The sequence below is a fragment of the Jaculus jaculus genome, chromosome X (assembly GCF_020740685.1).
Source record: "Jaculus jaculus isolate mJacJac1 chromosome X, mJacJac1.mat.Y.cur, whole genome shotgun sequence".
NCBI classification, from domain to species: domain Eukaryota; kingdom Metazoa; phylum Chordata; class Mammalia; order Rodentia; family Dipodidae; genus Jaculus; species Jaculus jaculus.
Window position 1 is genome coordinate 59,655,916 of NC_059125.1, and position 8,917 is coordinate 59,664,832.

Below are 8,917 nucleotides of genomic sequence, written 5' to 3' on the forward strand. Positions count from 1 at the left end.
AAAATAAATTGCATTTGAAAATACCAGAATGAATGACACCTAAATCTCTGTATTCTAACTAACTAAAAATTATAAATAAATAATTAAAAGAATAAGTAAGTTTCTGGACCATTCATCTTTAGTGTTTGCTGGGCCACGATGGGCCCCATTTACCCTGCTGTGCCACTCCACAAATGAGGACACAGATGATGGGTCTCACCAGCAACTCCTATATATACTTGGTTATCTCATCATGGATTATATTTTGGAAAGGAGGAAATGCTTTTGCAGTCTCAGGAGAATAGAAAGTATGAACTATGTTCTGGGGTTGCCATCAACATTTTTGAATGCTGCACCATGCCAAAAACATGGTTAGAAAGCAAAATCAAGAGTAGCTGGCATGTAAATCTAGCCTATGAGGCATAAATAGAAGTGGTCACCCAGTTCTTTCAGTTTCTATTCCTCTCAAGAGCTGATTCACTGGCAGACATTTCCACATCCTGGCCTTGCCATATGGAGGAAGACATTGGCCATAATTAGGAGGATAGGGTTTTTTTTGGCACCAAGTCTCCCTCTCTCTAAAAGTGTTCCAAGACAGAATCTCTGAAGACAAAATGAATCAAAATACAGATACCTGATTTTCAGTGTTAACCTGATAAAAAGTAGTGGCCAGTGGGCTTTCACTCCTATCAAGCACTCAATACCATGACTTGCTTCTCATCATAATGTCCAAGTACAGAGGGTGAGCAGTAGCTGAGCTAGAAGTCTTGGGACATTTATACAATCAATCTTAACATCAGAATATCTTCATCTTATGCCACAATGGCTTAAGCCTTACATTTTGATCTGCATTTAAATCATTCAAGGCCCACCTAAATTTTGCCAATTCGGATAATTTTTTCTTTACTCTATCCTGAGTCTAAATTTTTATCTTCCATAGTGATACAATACATTTTTAACACTGTAGGGTTCTTATCTTTTTGACTGATATATTAAACTATATTTAGCCATATCCTAGGCACATGAGGAATGTCTGCGTGTATAATTCAGAGGTAGAGTGCATTTTTAGCTGGGCTGAATTTCAAACACTGCACAAATAGAAAGGAAACAAAACAAACTATGTTATTTTAATTGATGGTAAACAATTTGGTTAAACTGATACTAGTAAAATGTATTATGTTACTACATCAAGTCACCATGTTAAAAGAATGACAATAATATTACAAGGAACAGAAGAGAGCAACTGGGAATACTTTAAGATATCTGTACTACACATGAAAGTGGAATCATTCCTATGGTTATATGCAATGGAATTATAATTAGCAACTCCACCAGTACACAGGAAGTGTTACTCAAAGGGGCATTCACTCCTCACTATCGCCCTTTCTTTACTCCCACCACACCATTTTTCTCTTCCATATCCCTAATTTACTTTTTTCACGTTGTTTAAAATCCATCCTATATTGCACACTTACTAGCTAATATCAAGAGCTACCTCTCAAGCAGCTAGTAACTACCCCATCAGAGAGGGCAGGAGGAGAACGTTATAAAGTCTCATTCTCATTCCCTGACTCACTGATACCAGCAGAGCTGTTCCTAGAGCTTTCTTGATTTAGCTGTTAAAAGAATTTCCTTTTCTATTTTCATACAAGTGCTTTAGTAATCACCATATCACAGTGTTGACCTTTTAAGGTTTAATTTGTTAACATATTATTGGAAATTTCTAACATAAAAAGAAGGAAGAACAGAATAATAAATTCCTAAGTAAGCATCAATTTGTGCTCATCTTGTTTCATTTTCCATACTCTTTTTACTTCCTATAGTAGTTTAAAACAAATTATAAAGCAAGTAAAAAATTATCATTTAATCCATAAATATTCCAAGATTTTTTCTAGAGCTTTAATATATGAGCATATTGTAAATTTCTCATATTCCCATCAAGTCATATTCTTATATACATTCTCCACTACCCCCATTCTGAGAACTTTATACTAAGAGACTTATTGCATGTCCTTCGAGGTTCAGGGAATATTGCAGAAGAGGAGGCAGACAGAATGTAAGCACTACAGGGTCGGAAGGTATATTCTGAAGCATTGTCCCCTCACTACAGAGACATTGTGGTACATTCATGACCCCATAGTGATTACCAAGAATACTTTTTTGTTTAAACATTAACCCCAATGTTTGTTATCATAATTAGAGTCTTTCTTGGTTTATTACTCAACCACCTCCCCTACGCAGTGGAAGGCCCTGACAGGCAGGACCAGAAAAAGATATAGTCACCTTGTCTAGTCAGTTTACCTCTCTGTAACCTAGCAGTGGACCCTGAGAGCTACACAACCAGTATGCAAGACAGAATGTGCTTATTCATGTAATAATGGTATGATTGTTATGGGGGTAATGACTGTCCTCTGATGTGAGGTCTACTCCATGATAGGGAATTAATATCCAGTATTGAAAATCTAGTTAAAAGCCTATGTCTGGGGATATCATAGGCCCTAAGAGGGGAGATAATACCATTATTTGGTTAGGTGCACATGTGTGCCCATAAAATTGCCTTCTAGATACGTATGTCTATTCTTTACATTAGTGCTATTCTGGCTTTTTGGTAGAGAATTTTCCGCTTGCAAACAGTGATGACTACTAAGGAGTCCTAGAACTCATTAAAGTAGTGAAAGTAAATGACTGGGAAGTGCTCAGCACCAAATGAGACATTTATATCATACCCCCTAAGGCTTATGGGGTATTTCAGTTAGGTGGAAGAAAGAATTTAAGATCCAGAGGGTGGAGAAGAGTGCAATAGAATGTTGTCATTCAGCCATGATATGGCTGTTACACTTATGACTTCATAGTGATTGTTGTAATGTGCACAAGACCCACAAAATACTGGTCCAGAGCTGGGCATGGTGGCGCACGCCTTTAATCCCAGCACTCAGGAGGCAGAAGTAGGAGGATCGCCATGAGTTCGAGGCCACCCTAAAACTACATAGTAAATTCCAGGTCAGCCTGGGCTAGAGTGAGACTCTACCTTGGGAAAAAAAAAAAAAAACCCAAACATTATCCAATTAAAGTCTTATTATGGAAAGTAGATATGCTTTCCACTATACCAGCAACACTGTTCACATCAATATTCTATTGTGGATGATGGAAGAGACCATGAGACCCTCATCCCTCCCTGAGGATTTATGAAGATTTATAAAAAGTTAATGATGGCTGGGGGAATAGGAAACATTTTTTGGCAGTGATATAGTCACAGGTAGGAAACACATGCTCTGGTAAATAATCTCCCATTTGTGCCCATGCAGTAAATCCTAATCAAATTCAGTAGGTCACACCTATACACAAGAACAAACAAAAGGAACGTTACAGTAGAAGGACTCATTGCAAAGAAGAGGGTTAATGAAAGTGGAACAATTGGGAGGAAAGGTCAAGAGAAGACAATGAGAGGGGATTTTGATCTAAATTCATTAATACATCTATAAAGTTGTCAATAAAATGAAAACATAAATACATATAAAATAGATCAATTCAAATATATTTTAAAATAAAAAAGAATAAATGTCTGGGCTGGAGAGATTGCTTAGTGGTTAAGGCATTTGCCTGCAAAGCCAAAGAATCCCGGTTCAATTCTCCAGGACCCACATAAGCCAGATGCATAAGGGAGTGGACGCATCTGGAGTTCATTTGCAGTGGCTGGAGGCCCTGGTGTGCCCATTCTCTCCCTCTCTCTCTCTCTCTCTCTCTCTCTCTCTCTCTCTCTCTCTCTCATATATAAAATATTTGTTTTAAATAATAAAAAAAGTGACCTGCACATAATTCCTTTTCTCTAAACCATCTAAAGGCTCCTTTTATCCTTTAGAATAAAGTTCAACATCTAAACAAGCATTCAAGTCTCTCTTACATCCACTTAAACTCTCTATTAGTTTCTCTCATCCCATTCAGAATAAACCTGAAATGCTCATAGTGGCTTTTAAACTCCTACATGTTCTGCTTATATTCCTGTCCCATAAGCCTAACCTCCCTGGTCTCTTTTCTTACCACTTAGCCTTTCTCACTGTGCCTCAGGGATAATAGTCTCTCTATTTATTTATTGGGCATAGCAAGTATGTTTCTACATTGAAGTCCTATACTTGTATCATACCTTCTGAATAGAACTCTTCATCTTTTCTAAAAAAAAAAAATGTTTATTTGTTTGCAAGCAGAGAGAGAGATAGAGAGATAGAAGAGAGGCAGACAGAGAGAGAGAATGGGCATGCCAGGGTGACTAGCCACTGCAAACGAACTCCAGATGTACATGCCCTTTCTTAATCTGGCTTGTGGGGGTCCTGGAGAATCGTACCTGAATCCATTGGCTTTGCAGGCAAATGCCTTAACTGCCAAGTCAACTCTCCAGCCCATGAACTCTTATCTTTTGATATTCAAATGACATTCACTTTTTTCATGTCTTTATGCAAATGTTATCTTCTCAGTGATTATACACTATTTAAAATTACATTGCCACATCCAATTATTTTCCTTGTTTTATTGTTCACCATAGAATTTAATATATACTATTTAGTATTTATTGCTTGTTTCTCTCAACTAGAATACAAGCTACATGAAGCATGAAGGTAGATATTTTCATCTATTGTTTGTTGCTCATATTCCTGTCACTCCTTTCTTCATCTAGAAATTTCCCCCATCTCAATGCAGTATTTCCACAGTATACTTGTGCTATCATTTCTCATTGTACAATCATTTTCTCTTCTCTTTATATGTCCCAAATAGTTATAGAGCTTCCTGAGAGATTTTCATCATCTCCAAATATATTATCTAGTTGATATTTTATAAGAGAGAGTAAGAGAGAAATGGAGAGAGAGAGAGAATTGCCATGCCAGGGCCTTAGCCACTGCCAATGTACTCCAGACATGTGTGCCACCTTGTGTGGGCCACCTGTGTGCATGCATCACTTTGTGCATCTTGCTTACATGGGTTCTGAGGAATCAAACCTGGGTCCTTAGGCTTTGCAGGCAAGCAACTTGACTGCTAAGTCAATCTCTCAAGCCCATCTAATTGATTTTTTATAGGTGAGTTTAAAACTGAGGTGGATTACTTTGAACTTGAACACATTTTGTCAGCTGTGGCACATAGACACCATTTTATACATGATTCAAGGACTGAGAATATCCTCCTAAGCTCTTACATTCTGATCCTATCTTTCCCTGCCCCTTTACAGTTGTGACTAATTGACATGTTCTCTAGTCCTCAACAAGGCTGATAAAATTATTGAGAAAAATTCTGAGAAAGAGTTGTGGAAGGAGTGCTTAATGGAAAACTACAAAAAGTCATTTGGAAGGGCTATCCTCCTTCTAAAGATTGTGTTTATTCAATCACTCCATTTGTATTTGCATAAGCCATTCCTTACATGATTCATTTATACTTTCTTGGATTTTCCTCAGCAGGTAAATAGGCTTGAATTATTCCCTCTACACAGTATTTGAGCTGCAACATAGATTTCCCATCTACAGTAGGTACTCAGGAGATATTACACAAACTGTAAGAGGCCTACTCTGCCCCATATCCTTTAAGAAGCAGTGTGGAAGCTCTTGATAATCCTTTAAAAGAGTTAAAAAAAATCACATGTAACTTGGTCTACTTTATATAAAATTCTTTGTGTATGTGTGTGTGTGTTTGTATCTGACAAGATTTTCAACAAAATACAAACTATTAAGTGTGCCCAAACGCTGGAATTTTAAGAGTCTTAAAGTTTCCTTTTAATGTTTTACAATGTGTATATGTTCTTTTAAAATGAAGAATTAATATAAAGTTTACAAATATAAACTGTTTAGAGTAGTAATGAGAAAAAGGCAATTGGAATGCCACAATCCTTTTATCTTCAGTCTTTTTCTCTAAGAGTATTGAGGACAGGAACTCTTTTAAAGGAAAAGGAAATAAGCTGAGTACTCAGGCCTAATGCTGGAGTTGGGCAAACATGCCTGGGATAAAGAAGGTCTCTGACAAAAGAGTGGAGGCCCAGTGAATCTGACTCCTGAGCTACTAGAGAAATCATATTGTGCCAATCTGCCTTTGCTTAGCTTGATATCCCATGGCTTCAGCCCTGGCAGCCAACTGGTAATTTTATCCCATGCATTGCCAATAGAGCCAACCAGTGTATGGGCTTCTTTCTGATATAGGCCCAACTAGGCTGGGGGAGAGTTTGTTGTTGGAAATGATTTCTCAGCTGATGCTGTGGTGGTATGCAGTGGTCAAGGTTATTCCCATACCACAGATCTTGAGAACTGTCCCTAGGAGTCCTTGAAGAAGGTGACTACCCCCTGATGGAATGAATGAAGGATTGGGAGTTTCAACAAATAAAACAGGCCCATATACAGAGATAAGAGGTGATTAGTGTTAAAATTTGAAAACTGAATCAGAGAAGAGGAATATTTCAGGTCACAATGTTAGGCTCCAGAAAGTTGTCAACAGGCTGAAATAAGTGATTGAGTCTGACCAGATGATTGACAGTTACAAATGGAAAGGTCACCACTTGGGTACAGAAAACTGACTACTCACAAAATGAAAGAGACAGCCTTGACCACTGTTTATAGGAAAGGAATTTGAGACTTTCCCTGGTAGGCGTAATCATCACTGGGATTTTTAAAGGCAAATATTTGGGAACTTAGGCTGAAATAACATATGTATATTGTCTATATCAATAAATTAATAGTTACTTTCCACCCTGCCCTGGTTAGGGCCTTAATGAGGGGCTATTATCTGACTCAGAGTACTATATATTAAGGGGGTTATATGTGAGATATGATTAGAAGGAGTGAAGAGGCAGGGGAAGTGACTTCAAGAGTTAGATATATGGTTGTTTATGCTGGAACAGACTTAGAGGAGATGATCTCTGCTTTTATACCCCTAAGGAATTGTCCGGAAAAGACAAAGCAGATGGGATGTGGGAGATTCCAAGAGGCAAAAGTGAAACTCATGCATGAGAACCATTAGACATAGATTTTAACTCAACACAAAGAACTTTCTAAGTGAGTTGACCATGAATAAAACAGGTTATCATTACATGGAATGAGCTCATTATCAAGGGAAATATATAAGAAAAATCTAAGTGTTTCTCAAGGATTTGCATAGGAGAATGATTTAAGGTGTGAAATGGCAGTTTAGGTTGCCTCTTAGCAACCTAAATGCATCTAGCAGTGCAGTTGATAACTTCCTCAGAATGGTAATGTCTCATAGATTGTAGAGATTTAGATATCAGCTGCTGCCTCAGAAGGTTCTGTCAAATACTCCACATACTGTCCTATGGAAGCTCAGAGGCTTACAGTACTGAATACCTGCTGAACAAACAATATTGCTTTGACACTTCTGATGACCACAAGTAAGCATCCTTTTCAGGATAAAGGCTGAGAATCAGAGAAACAGAAGATATGATGAATTTATACAAAAAGTGCTAGCTGAGAGTGAATACATGGGATATTCTGAAATACAGCCAAACAGATAAGACACACACAATTTGCAGAGTGAGAAAGATAATGTAAGGAATGGACTAAAGATGCCAGGCTGCTTTAACTATACATTCAATGGTCTTTCACTACACTGACAAAGCTCAAACAATAGTCAGTTTTGCCAACCTTCCAAAACCCAGGGTCCATTGTGAAAGAAGTGGTGAAAAGAATGTAAGAACCAAATGAAGAGGAGGTCTGCTTACAATGCACTCTTCCAGACGCAAAAATGCCCTGGATATCCATGACCTAGCAATTCCTGGAACTACCTACACAAGACCCTCATAAAGGAGAAAAAGATGATGGCATCAAAATACAACAGAGACTAATTTAGGGGAGAGGGCATATGATGGAGAGTGGGGTTGAGATGGGGAAATGGATGAGGGAATTAATCACGGTTTATTGTCTATAATTATGTAAGTTATCAATACAACTTTTTTAAAAAAAGAAACCTTCGTGTTTTACAGGAAAAGTACTTTCTTCCCTTATGTTGAATCTAAGTCTGTGGAAATCATCCTATTTTATCATACTACCTCCAGAGACATATAACTAAGGAAGTGGGCAGCAGAGTGGTTGATCTGCTGGCATGTTTGGAGGGTGTGTTCTAATAGGCACATGATTAGGAAAAAGGTTCCAAAGATACACATAAGCTAAGAGTTTTGTTTGCTTGGAGAGGTTTCAAAGTAAGACTTCCTGCACTATTCCAGTGAGTCCAAAAGACATTTAGGAGAATAATGTCTTCTTGGTAACATGACTGAATTTAGAATCATCTAGGAGATCCACCCCTGAGTATGTCTGTGAGGTTGTTTCCACAGAGATTTAAAGATGTCTGACTCCCCCAAAATGTAGGCAGTACCATCATTACAGACTTGGGTTTTGGACTTAATAGGAAGGAGAAAGTGAGTAGAGCATCAGCATTCATCTCTCTTTGCTTCCTGAGCACAGACACAGTGTGACCAGCTGCCTCACTGGCTTGCCACTATAGCTAGAGCTCCTCTCAACACCATACTTTCTCTGCCATTATGAACTGTCCTTAAAGAAATACTTCTGTCTTTAAGATACTTTCTCATGTATTTTTTCATAGCAACTAGAAAACTAATGCACTTACCATGCTAGACATCCAGGATTTATATACACTTGGGGAACATTTATAGCTCCCCAGTTTTAATATGATGACATTTCCATACTTTTTCTTTCTAGGCAATAGATCTTCATTTGTGTAGTCAAGGAATTAGGCCTGATAAGCTTTCTAAGATCTCATCCCCTTTTGATATTCTATGAGTTACTGATCTTAATAGCAGAATATGGATTGTTATTTAGGAAGTTATAATGTTTTTTGTTTATTGTTTTTTGATGTAGGGTCTCATTCTAGCCAAGATTGCCTTAAACTCACTCTGTAGTCCTAGACTGGCTTCAAAACCATGGTGATCCTCCTATTTCTG